Here is a 12,135-nt window from a genome sequence, read left to right on the forward strand (position 1 = left end):
TTATATTTAAAGAAACTAAATAATGACGAATCTGCATGAATGTTTCTCGCATTGTGAAGAAACAATGGTACCTAGAGCGATCCAATTTTGAATAACGTAGTCCTCCAAACAAACATGGACATTTGGAAGCCCAAGTTTTGAATTTCGAATTTGTTTTATTATCTATTTAAAATTTTGTAAAACTTTAACGAATTTTTGAATAACAAACTCAACGATTTCGAAGCGAGCGTTAGCAACACTGTACGGAAAAAAATTTATCTCGAGCGCGCGAGACTGTGTATCGGAAATTCGAAAGATATGCTCATTTAAAAAATTATTTTGCGATATTGCTGTTGAACTGAATTTTATGGTTTAAGTGCGAAGAACATGATACTTAATAAATAATAAAGGTAGCACACAAAACGTTAACAAAACGCTCCTTTGACGTAATGTAAAATCTGAAAGCTTTCAGATATTTTTATTGATATTGTTTATGTAGGCTTCAAAAAATATTTAGCAAGTAAAAATTTAATTTTCGTTTTTCTATTGGTATATTGTTTTGCTAAAGACGATTTTCAATTTGAAAACAAGATTCTGGTCCGTTAGCTGCTTTCCACTTGCGCATTTGGCACGCATAACCATTCGAGTCAGAGATCACTAGTCTAGACCATTTTATGAAGTTACCGGATACTACGTTTTCGAAAAAAAAATTAAACCCGAATCAATCGCATAAAAAGCACATTGAAATGAGGGAAAAAAATCAGGCCTCTTCTCATCTTCCTATTTTTTTAAAAGAAAGAAAATAAGCTGACCGATCTAAAACTCGTTTAGAGCTAACTACAGCTGCAGGGTTTAATAACTTTGCACTACATCACTGTCCGTTACCTAATTTGCCAATTCTCTTTCTCTTTCCCTCCCCCCCGCACTTCTCAGCAGTCTCTTTTTTTATCATCTTCTAAAGCTACTGTACAATTACAAAGAGACTATCTGTCTTTCTTTCTTACTACAAGGTAAATAATATGTATCCGAATCATCGGTATAACACGGCTTCTCCCCTCCCCTCCCACTATTTTTCGGTTTTTCTAATGCGAACTTGTGCCCCCAAAGCGTCACTGATATGTTAATCTATACTTTGGTCAAGCATTTGCATATATGTGTATTCTAATGAATGGTTAATTGGGTTATTCTAAGAAAGACAGAGGTAACGCGATTAAAAAATGTTTGCCATTGTGACAGTTAGTAGAGCTACTTCTTCGAAATGGTCCATGATTTTTTTTTTTTTTTTTTTTTTTTTTTTTTTTTTTTTTTTTTTGCTTTGGATACTGTATTCAAACTAGGCATCGAGGATACTCAACTTTCGAAACACGAGAAGTTTCGGAGTTATTAGTTTAAAATTCCTGCCAATATATATATATTGTTTCACAAGAATATAGTAACGTTAAATTAAATTTAAATAATTCTCTTGCACCATTGCTGCAAGGAATGAAATTGAATTTAACAAATATTCTCTATTCGTAAAAAACTAATATAAAATTTAATTGCAAAAATAAGAAATAAAACAAATAAATAAATATTAAAATTAAATTTTATTGCTGTTGTTAAATTAATTTCTTTATTTTTTATTTTTGCAATTAAATTTTATATTAGCTTTTTACGAATAGAGAATATTTGTTATATACATATATATAGACCGAGACTGCGTATTTCAGTATATATATATATATATATATAAGATTAAAAATATGAAACCGAACTTCGTATTTTAATTGGCAGTAGTCCCTCTTATTCTTCATTTCAATTTGGGTGGTCACAAAAATTTTATTTTACGGAGGGGTCATAAAAAACTTCCTCGAAATATGAACCCCTAGCAGCCTGTCCACTCAACCCATCGAAATAAAATTTCAGGTATTGACGTTTGAAGGTATGCGTTAAAAACAATAGAACTCTCCATTTACGGTTACAGTGAAAACATTTCGAAAGGCAACGTCACGTTTTTCCTGCGAAAAATGAGTGCATAGAAAAACTATAGATGGCGTCGGGGCGATACACGCATGACGAAAACTGACGACGTAAAATGTACGCAAAGAACAGCCTTTGTTAAGCAGGAAGGAATTTTATTGGAAGTGCAAGTTTTCAACGCTTCCACCTTCGCCAGACGACAGCGCATTGCATGCGGGAGGTCGTCGACAATAATTTAACGAATGTAAGATGGCAGGAAGAATCTGTATAACTTCAGGTTATATGGCTTTCGGTTCTCGTAAACCTCGTTGATTTGATGATTTCGTTTATGTGATTACGGCTATCTGTCAAGGGATGCCTTCGTGGAGGACTTTCTAAGGAAAGCTGGCTCAAATATACGTGACACATGGGAAAACCACGAAAACGCTCATGCAGTCAGCTGGTTCGCGCGATTCGAACCTTGGACAAAACTAGCAGTGTTCAGCGGCCTTTTACCGATCGGCCGCTGGTCGGCGTCTCGTGGAATTGATGCGTACGATTTTGGATTTCAGATAATCCTAGAACGAGAAACTCATCGAAGTGAGGTCGCAGGATCGCGGTGGGAGATGCTCAGTTACCTGTTTATTGCAAATACAGTATCATACGGATTTTAAAATTTTAGTTATTATATTTAAGTCCGAGCTTATTTTAGTTTTCTTACCGTTCAAAACGCACCAGAAAATCTATAAATGCATTAATTTATATTTGTTCAATTAATTTAACATTTATTCTATTAATTCATTTGCATTTGTTCAATTAATCTTACATTTATTCAATTCATTTTAAATTTATTCATTTAATTTACATTTGTTCAACTAATTTACAGTTTTATATAAATCATATTCAAAGATTTGAAAATGTAGAATTTATTAAATTTTATTTATACTCTTAAAAAATATAAATGAAATACAAATTTTTGCATTACGGATAATCTCTTTGTTCGGAAATACATTTATATGTGAGCAGCATTTTTTCATAATCGAAAGTTAATAAGAAAAGAATCCGGTTGACCCATAAGGCATCGATACAATGCGTCATGAAAGTAATTTCTTTTCCAAAACTACAAACATGATCAAAATCGGAATGCCATCCAATGTCAAGTTTTCGCATCAAATGATGCTTGTAATTATTTACGTATAAACTTATGTATTTTCGTTAATACGTCGACGAAAAACTTAATAAATAAGATAAACAGGCTAACCTGTCATTATAGGTTCTCAAGTTTTGCTCCCTTTGAAAAATTTTCTCTGAAAAGTTAAGGAATTAGTCATTAGATCTTTCAGCTTAAATAAAAATAATACTTATCCTTATTTAATGATTAATTAAACATTTCAGAACAAACCTTAAACTAACGTCAATCAGAAAATTTAATATTTAGCGATTAACATACATAAGTAACAAAATGTAGCCGTGAGAAATGTCTTACAGACTTTAGATTTTAGGCAGAAAATTAAAATTTCAATTTTTTCCCTTTGTGATATTACTATTTTTTATTTATGCATGTCTTGAGAAATGCTTAGTAAGCGAATTTCAAAATTTTTTAGCCCCAAGGACTTTAGCCTAGAAGGGCTATTAATTTCGTTTTTTCATTTTGCGTTGATTCACTATAAACGGCGAATCACTTTTTAAATTGTTGCCACCCAATATTAGAGCCCTGTATTATATTTAAAGAAATCAAATAATGAAGTATCTGCATAAATGTATTTGTTTCTGGCATTGTGATAAAACAACGGTACCTAGAGCCATCCAATTTTGAAGAACTTACGTCTCCACCCGAATATGGGCATCTGGAAGCCCCAATCGGAAATTTGTTTTATTACTTATTTCATATTTTCTAAAGTATTTATGAGTTTTTGATAAGAAACTCGACGATTTCAAAGCGAGCAAATGTCAACAGCTTACACACACATACACACACACACCGCACACAAAAAAAATATTTTTATGACTAGCACGCGAGACTGTGTATTGGAAATTCTAAAAATAGGCTCTTTTAAAATATTTTGTGATATTGCCGATATCAGATTTTTTTTATTATTTATTTTTTAATGTGTGTGTTTTGTTATTGTCTCCTTTAACTGTCACATATGCTCTAAACGAAAGCTTTGGTGCTATTGAGATATAAGCGTTCTACTACGACATGTTTTCAGTGTCTTATTTTTTTTTTTTTTTTTTTTTTTTTTTTTGTGTGTGTGTGTGTGTGCTAAAAGGAAAAAAAATCCGTTGTGTTCTAGTCAAGAAGCCAAGAGATATTCACTGTTCCGTAATTGATCAACTTTTCGGAACATTATTTCATTTCAATAAGAAACGTTTTGGAGACTTTCATTTGCATAAGTTTGCTTATCACGACGTGCGTGAGCGTCGATATCGTGACGAGGCTAAACGCAGTCGTGATCGCACAAAATATTTCTTGTTCTTTCAATCTCTGATAAACGTTGAATGGCAGTGCGTTTAATTATCTGATTGTTAGACTCACTTGTTACGAGAACTGAGCAATCATTTTTCGGCATCGATTACCCTCGGTTACAACCCCTGCGCACTCACCTTTCTTGTCATTTACAATTATACTTTTTATTTCGAGAAATTTATTGTTAAATACTTTCGGTGAAGTAGATTTTCTTTCACAGTTACCGAGTCTGAAAGAAAAATGAAATATGTCGGGAAACTGGAAATGAACGGACGTTTGCAGTGCGATATTTCATATATGGGATTCAAACTGAGGTTAAAATATTATTCATATAATTGTCGCCTTTCCTCAATGTTTTTACTAATTTTACTGTTTTAAGGTATTTTTCCTGCCTTCTTAGCATGCCTTCGTGGTGTAATGGTCAGCACACTCGGCGTGTATTCGAGAGGTCCGTTGTTGGAGACCCGGACAGAGCACTGCTCATTTTTCATGATTTCTATTTAAAAAAAAAAAAAAAAAAATTCCTGATGTCTCTACACTGTTCAAAAATTTTCATACATCTCTACACTGTTCAAAAATCGAAAGGGGAAAATTATGCGAATAATTTACTTTCCAAAGGATGTGGTTAGAGTGAGAACATCGCAAACGAAAAGTTGTCATGTATGAACAGTGAATATCTCTTGGCTTCTTGACTAGAACACAACAGGTAACTATGTAACTATAATAATATTATTTCTTTTAAAAAGCTTACATTTCTATAAGAATACACAGTAATATTAACATGACAGTATAGAATAAAATAGCTTCATTTTTACTTTCCTGTAACTTCAATCTCTCCATTCTTATTCTTGTCTCTGCTACACACTTTAGACTTAGGACATCCATAAAATAATTAGACAAAGTTAATATGCAGCTGGATTCGGTGAAATCGCGGACGGAATGTCAGTGCGTTTTGCTTTCTCTGTGATGGGTAGGTGTATTGCACTAGGTTGGTATAAAGTTTAAAAGTTAGAAGAGAAAGGTTCGGCGTGAGTTTCGCGGGTAATTTGAGAGGGTTTGTCTCTGCTACTAAAACGAAAACAATTACAACGCGGGCAAAACTCATTTTAAAATTTAGGGGAGATTGTTCTCCGAAGACCCTGACGAAGGGGAAACATTGCGCGATTATATTAAAAAGTTTCAGAACCTGGAAGGGCAAACCTACGAGGAAACGCAGTATATCAATAAAGTTGCCAATTTTAATGCCTGCGAAAACATTTCACTTATGCTTTTGTTACAAACACAGCGTTACAAAGATATCAAAATTTTAGTTATTTGAAGTTAGAGCTCGAATTATTTTCAATACCACTAAAAAGGAACAGGAATAATGTACCAGAAAATTTTTAAATGGATTAATTTACAGTAAAATGTAAATCATATTCAAAAATTGAAGCTACAGATTTTATTAACTTTTATTCGTACTTTTAATTAAAATAAAACAATCTCAGTTTCGGATTTTTGCACTACGAGTAATCTCTTTGTACGGGAATGCATTTTTGTGCAAACAGCTTTTTACTTCTTTGCACGAGGTAAAGGAAGTTTTGTAATCAAGAAATATTCCGGATATCATATTTCGACGAAAATATCCATTTCCGCTATCCAATGCAAGTTAACAATGTTTTTGCGTAACATCTGTACGTAACGACAGAATAAAGGAATCTTTTTTTTTTTTTCTAAACGGATTATAAAATTGATTTAAAATGGATTCAGAAGATATTTTTTTTTGACGTCTGTACGTACGTACATATGTATAGAGTCAGAACGCTGAAATTTTGTATATAGGACTACTGTAACATGCAGTTGTACATCTCTCTTTAGAGTTGCAATCGGCCTCACCCAAAAGTATATATATATATATATATATATATATATATGCACTCTGTTACTTGGCTTCGTGGGCTCGGTTTTTTTTATTCTTATATGTTGGTAAATTGTGCATTTATTTCTTTAAAAATAATTGAATTATGTTGTTCGTGTCTTCCGGTTAAAGTTTTTATGCCTTTAGCTAACGTGGATGCTATAGCTGTAGAATTATTAACGATTTAAAAGTTGTTTAAGTGCGTGTAAGCCTAATTTTTTTTTTTTTTTTTTTTTTTTTACCATAACAGCCATATTTGCTTACATTTGAAACTTAGAAGATTAGTGAATTAAGTCATTTTCTGCACCTTCAGTGCCTTTTTGCCGAGTGGGACCAAAAGTAAACTTTCGGTTTTGTGCACGAAAAATCCGCCCTCTTGCACGCTGGCCGAATGGCTTGCTTTTGTGTAGAAGCTCTAATTTTATTTGTAATTTTTTAATTGTTTTAACTGATTTGGCGTTTTATGATTTCTTTGAATTCTGAAAAAAAAAAAAAAAAAAGGCGGTATCTAAAGCCATCATACCTTCTACCTGAATATGTGCACCAGGAAGACCAAAATTGAAATTTCGAGTTTTATGTTTCTTATTTTGTAAAACTTCAATGAAATTTTAACAAGCTAACCGATTTGAAAGCGAGCAGTGGTAGCGCTGTACGGATTAAAACATTGTTATCTCCAACGCACGAGACTGCATATCGGGAATTCTAAGGATATGCCGTTTATAATTTTTTGCGATTTCGCTACGCAATTGAATTTTATATGGCGTAAGTGCGAAGAAGATGTTATTTAATAAATAAGTTTAACGCACAAAACGTTAATAAGAAAAGGCAAAAAATATTTTGCCAGCTATCTTACTACGAAAACTGTGCATTAATATGATAAACTGAGAAAAAAGTCGAAAAATAGGAAAATGTATCCCAACAATTAGCGTTTTATCGGGAATTCTAAACACATGCAGCTTCAAGAACTTTTGTAATTCTGCTGTCGAATTGTGTAAGTGCAAAGAAAATTATACTTAAAAATAAAGCTAGTCAAGAAGTTGGTTAGCAGGAGGGAGTGGAACAGCGAGAGAGTAAAATAACCTTAACTAGCCCCTTCGGGTGACCGTTAGCTCTTTCAGTTTTTACTTCCTTGTACGAAGTAAAAAGGAAGTATTGTAATCGGGAAAAGTTTCAGGCAGCATATTTCAACGCAAATATCCATTTTGACCTCTATCCAATGCAATTTAATGATAATTTTGCGTGACATCGGCAAGTAGGGACAGAATAAAGGACACTTTTCTCCCCCCCCAAAAAAAATATAAAACTGATTTAAAATGAATTCTGAAGATACTTTTCCGTGGCGTCTGTGCGTACGTACGTACATACGTATCTCGCATAACTCAAAAATGTGTAGCCTCAGACCGTTGACATTTTGTATATGGGACTGCTATAACATGTAGACGTGCACCTCGTATTTTGGTTGCAATCGGCCGCACCAAAAGTATATAAATATATGTGTATATATATATATATACATTCACTCTGTAACTCGGCTCAGTGAGCTCAGTTTCTTTATTCTTATATGTTTGTAATTTGTGCACTTTTTGCTTTAAAGTTGATTGAATTATGTTGTTTCTATCTTCCGGTTAAGGTTTTTATGCCTTTATTAAAAATAATTAAACCTAAATTAATTATTGTATGCAATATTTTTAGAATTATCAACAATTTAAAAGTTAAGTGCGGCTAAGCCTCATTATTTTTGCCATGGAGGCCATGTTTGTTTACAGTTGAAACTTAGCAGGATAGTGATTTGTTGCCAATCTGAGAAACTAAGCTTCGCAACAAGAAAGATAACGCTTTCTTTTATTATTGCGAATTAAATCATGCTTAATCCATTCTGGAATTTATTCGAGGAAATAAGTGTTTAACATTTACTTCGTAATTTTTTATATAGATATTTTGAGTTTTTATATATTTGAGCCTTGTAGAGAAGTGAGGAATTAATTAATTGAATAAGAAATACTGAATCGTCTATGAAAAACTGTTTCTTTCTTTCTTTCCTTTTTTTTGGGGGGGGGTTAATTTCTTTTATACATCTTTGTAGATTTATTATAGTATTTGAATAGAACATGTGGCAACGATTAGATAATTCTTCAGATGATATAAGTTTTGTGCATTCTGAATTATAAAACGAATGTAATGTAACGCTGTTAAGGGAAGTTAGCGCCAGTGTCATTATGGTAAACAAATACAGTGAATTTTAAAGAGTGCATTTATTCTATTGTCGTTTATACGCCATCGACAAAGTAGATTTAATTGAATCCAATAAGTTTAAATGAAATGTAAGAAGAAATGCGTATAATTTAATATTACGTACAAGGAAGTGATATGGTGTACACATCAGATATTTTATTTCTGTTTTAATGATGTTTTACATTAGAGAAGAGATCTCATAATTAACTGACTTCACTTTCAATACAATTTTTCCTCTTATCTTACGTACAAACGGAAGTGAAATACTAATCTTGAAACCTACGCCCATTTCACCCACTGAAAAACCACGTTCTACAGAGATAAACAACAGAAAATCGTTTTATTAACTCGATGTTTTTAACTTTGCAGCAGATTTATGTTATTTATGTTACTTAAAAAATCGTTACTCTATATATGCGTTGTGAAGAGTCCCGAGTTCACATTATGTTTACAAGTTATCCACGTGCTTAACTCAATGCCACACGAAGACAAATATAAACTGTGTATCGCAAATTTGCCTTTTTTTTAACAGATAATTCATAATATGTTACTAGCTATTTAAGAATTTTGATACCTTAGTTTTCATAATCCTACTCAACATGATAGCTTCTGTGAGATTGCAGGTAATATTTGAAATCTTTTCTTATGTTTATTACTTTGTATATCTATCTGTATATTTATATATGCATTAATGTGATCTCGATTTGGTTTGGTTTATGTATCTACTTAAAGGGAGGGATGCCTTCGTAGAGAACTTTCTAAGGGGAACTGGCTCGTATCCACATTACACGTGGGAGAAAACCCCGGAAACGCCCATGCATCCAACCCGTTTGCGAGACTCGAACATCGAACCGAACTACCAGTGTTCAGTGATTTTACCGCTCAGCCTCTCTTATCTCAATGTTATGACACAAGTGTTGATTACACCAAAGAAGGGTGTTTAAAACACAAGTCTTATACAAAACACATGAGTGCGCTAAGTTTTGGAATTTATAAATAATACGATAGAAGTATTTCAAAATAAAAGTTATTCACGAAACAACATTATTGACTTTTCTCTCTTTACAATAGGCCCACCAGCGGCCGAGCGGTAAAGTCGCTGAACACTGGTAGTTCGGTCTGAGGTTCGAATCCCGCGAACGAGCATGGCTGCATGGGCGCCCCCCTGGCCTTCCCCATGCGTAACGTGTATACGAGCCAGTTTCCCTTAAAAAGTCCTCCAAGAAGGCATCCCTCATTTTAGGCAGATAGCCCTCGAGGCTTTGCCATAATCACACAGACTGCTTTTTTTTAGTAGCTTTAAGCGATTTATTTGAAGTTATTTTATCAGTACTTGTATTTCTTCTTATCTGTTTGGCGAACATGACGTGTCCTGATTAGACAGTGTACTTTTGCCATGTCGAGACGTGAGAACTGAATTAATTGAATGAGAAAAACACCTCTAATGAAATGCAGGAAAAAATGCGTATAATTTAATATTCCGTACAAGGAACTCATGTGGTGTGCACATCAGATTTTTTTTTTTTTTATTTATAAGAAACTGTTTGTTTACTTTACGGGCGCAGCATGTAATTTGACAACCAATGGTTTGAGAATCTAGTCAGACGTTTTACATTTTTTGCAGGATGTTTCTCAAATAAAGTTAATGTAGAGACAAAGGAGGTTTATTTCAAATGTTAAAACAAAGAAATACTGTATATGGACTTCTGAATTCTATCAAAAAAACTAAGAGTTTGGCACTAAGGCCCGCTACAGCGGGAGATGGATGATCTATTCCATAGTTGTTGCAACTAAAGAGCTGGAGTTTTGCTGAAAGATTCTACTAGATATTAATTAAAAGCTTTTTAAAAATTTTAAATTAAAACATTTAATAACTTTATAGGGTTGAGATTCGAAAAATATCCAAAAATTAGAATTGTCGAATCTCAAATCTTTCATAAAATGTTTGACAGTTGAGGATTTTGATAGATTCCTTTTCTAGTTAGAAGTATCAAAAACAGAACGCTTCAATGCAAAATGTTTTTGTTTCCTGTTTTTACTTACTACAAAATGTTTTTACTTCCTTGTACGAAGTATAGGAAGTATGTAATCGCGACTAATTTCGGATATCGCATTTCAAAGAAAATATTCATTTTGACCGCTGTCGAATTCATTTGAATGATTTTTTTTGCGTGATATCTGTAAGTACGAACTGAATAGAGGACTCATTTTGTTTTTTTCAAAGCATATTGTAAAATGAATTTAAAATGGATCCAAACAGATTTTCCTTTTGACATCTGTACGTATATCGCATTCCTCAAAAATAAGTACGCTTAGAACGCTGAAATTTTGACATGGGGAATATTATAAGATCTAACTGCGCGTATATATATATATATATATACCCACCCTGTTATCCTTTTAAATATGTATATATATTATATATCCACCCTCTTAAATATATATACATATATACCAACCCTGTTACCCAATTAAATATGTCTATATATATATATATATATACATCCACCCTGTTACCCTGTTAAATATATATATATACCCACCCTGTTACCCTGTTAAATATGTATATATATATATACCCACCCTTTTACCCTGGTAAATTGTGCGTGTTTTGCTTTAAAAGTGGTTGAATTATGTTGTTGTTAAGGTTTTTTATGCCTTTAGTTAATCTTTATGCAATACTTGTAGAATTATCAACAATTTAAAAATGGTGCTAAGCCTAACGGGGTGGCCATTTGTTTACTTTTGAAATTCTTAGTAGAGTTAAGTCAGTTGGTAAGAAAGAAAAATTAAAGTAAGAAAAATGTTTTGATATTCTTCGTAGAGCAAGTCAGTTGGCGCACCAACTTCGGTGTCTTTTTGCCCAGGTGAGCCGACAGATAACTTTTAATTTTGTGCATCGAAGATTTAGCCTTTCTGCCCGTTGGCCCGAGGAACTCTTAATTTTAATTCTAAATTTTTTTAAAACTGTTTTTAACTATATTTCATGCTTTAGGTTTTTCTATATCTTACAATTTTTAATGAAGTTATTTTGTATTTTCGCCTTGTCACGAACTGAACTGACTGAATGAGAAATATATCTCTAATGAAATTCGAGAATGGTGTCCACATAAGGTACTTTTTTCTTTGAATGCAAAATTTTCTTTCCTCTGTTTTAACACCAGGTTCAAACCTCACTTTTTTGTCCGTAATGACTTTCAAATATATCCACCTAGTGTTACTTCTACGTATTATTTTTAAAGAAATAACATATCGAATATAAAAAAGTGTATGGCAATATTTAACAATTTAACGGTAATTCTAAAGATATCCGATATATAATATTTTTAATTTCTGAGTTGCCATTTGCGAAGAGTAACATATTTATTTTTTCTATGATTTTCTTAACTATGGTGGAGAAGCCAAACTAAGATTATTTTCTTGGACTCTTAATCTCTTAGACGGGCTGAGACTTTCTCGTTTAAGATATATTTTAAATAAAATTCATCTGTAGAGGTGAGGTGTGGTGTTTTGCCTAAAGCTGTGGAGCAAAAGTCAGAAATGAGAGAATTCTAAACAGGCCAGAAAGTACGTTTGGCTATGCAGAAGTTCATCGCTCGTTTGCTATAAAACATATGTTTCG

General features: G+C 32.8%; 1 protein-coding gene across 3 annotated transcripts in view; it reads right to left on the reverse strand.

Annotated features, from left to right (window-relative positions):
* Window positions 1-12,135, reverse strand: part of LOC118185111 (uncharacterized) — a 243,667-nt gene that overhangs the window by 182,690 nt on the left and 48,842 nt on the right. Inside the window, exon 1 of one of the 3 annotated variants that reach the window (XM_085817782.1) lies at window positions 3,179-3,200. The exons of the other annotated variants lie outside the window; for them this stretch is intronic. The gene's annotated coding sequence lies outside the window, so the exon portion shown is untranslated. Of the gene's footprint in view, window positions 1-3,178; window positions 3,201-12,135 lie in introns of those variants that run through there. 3 annotated transcript variants of the gene reach the window in all.

The sequence above is a fragment of the Stegodyphus dumicola genome, chromosome 5 (genome assembly GCF_044657685.1).
Source record: "Stegodyphus dumicola isolate Sdum_Otavi_A_Nest chromosome 5, ASM4465768v1".
NCBI classification, from domain to species: domain Eukaryota; kingdom Metazoa; phylum Arthropoda; class Arachnida; order Araneae; family Eresidae; genus Stegodyphus; species Stegodyphus dumicola.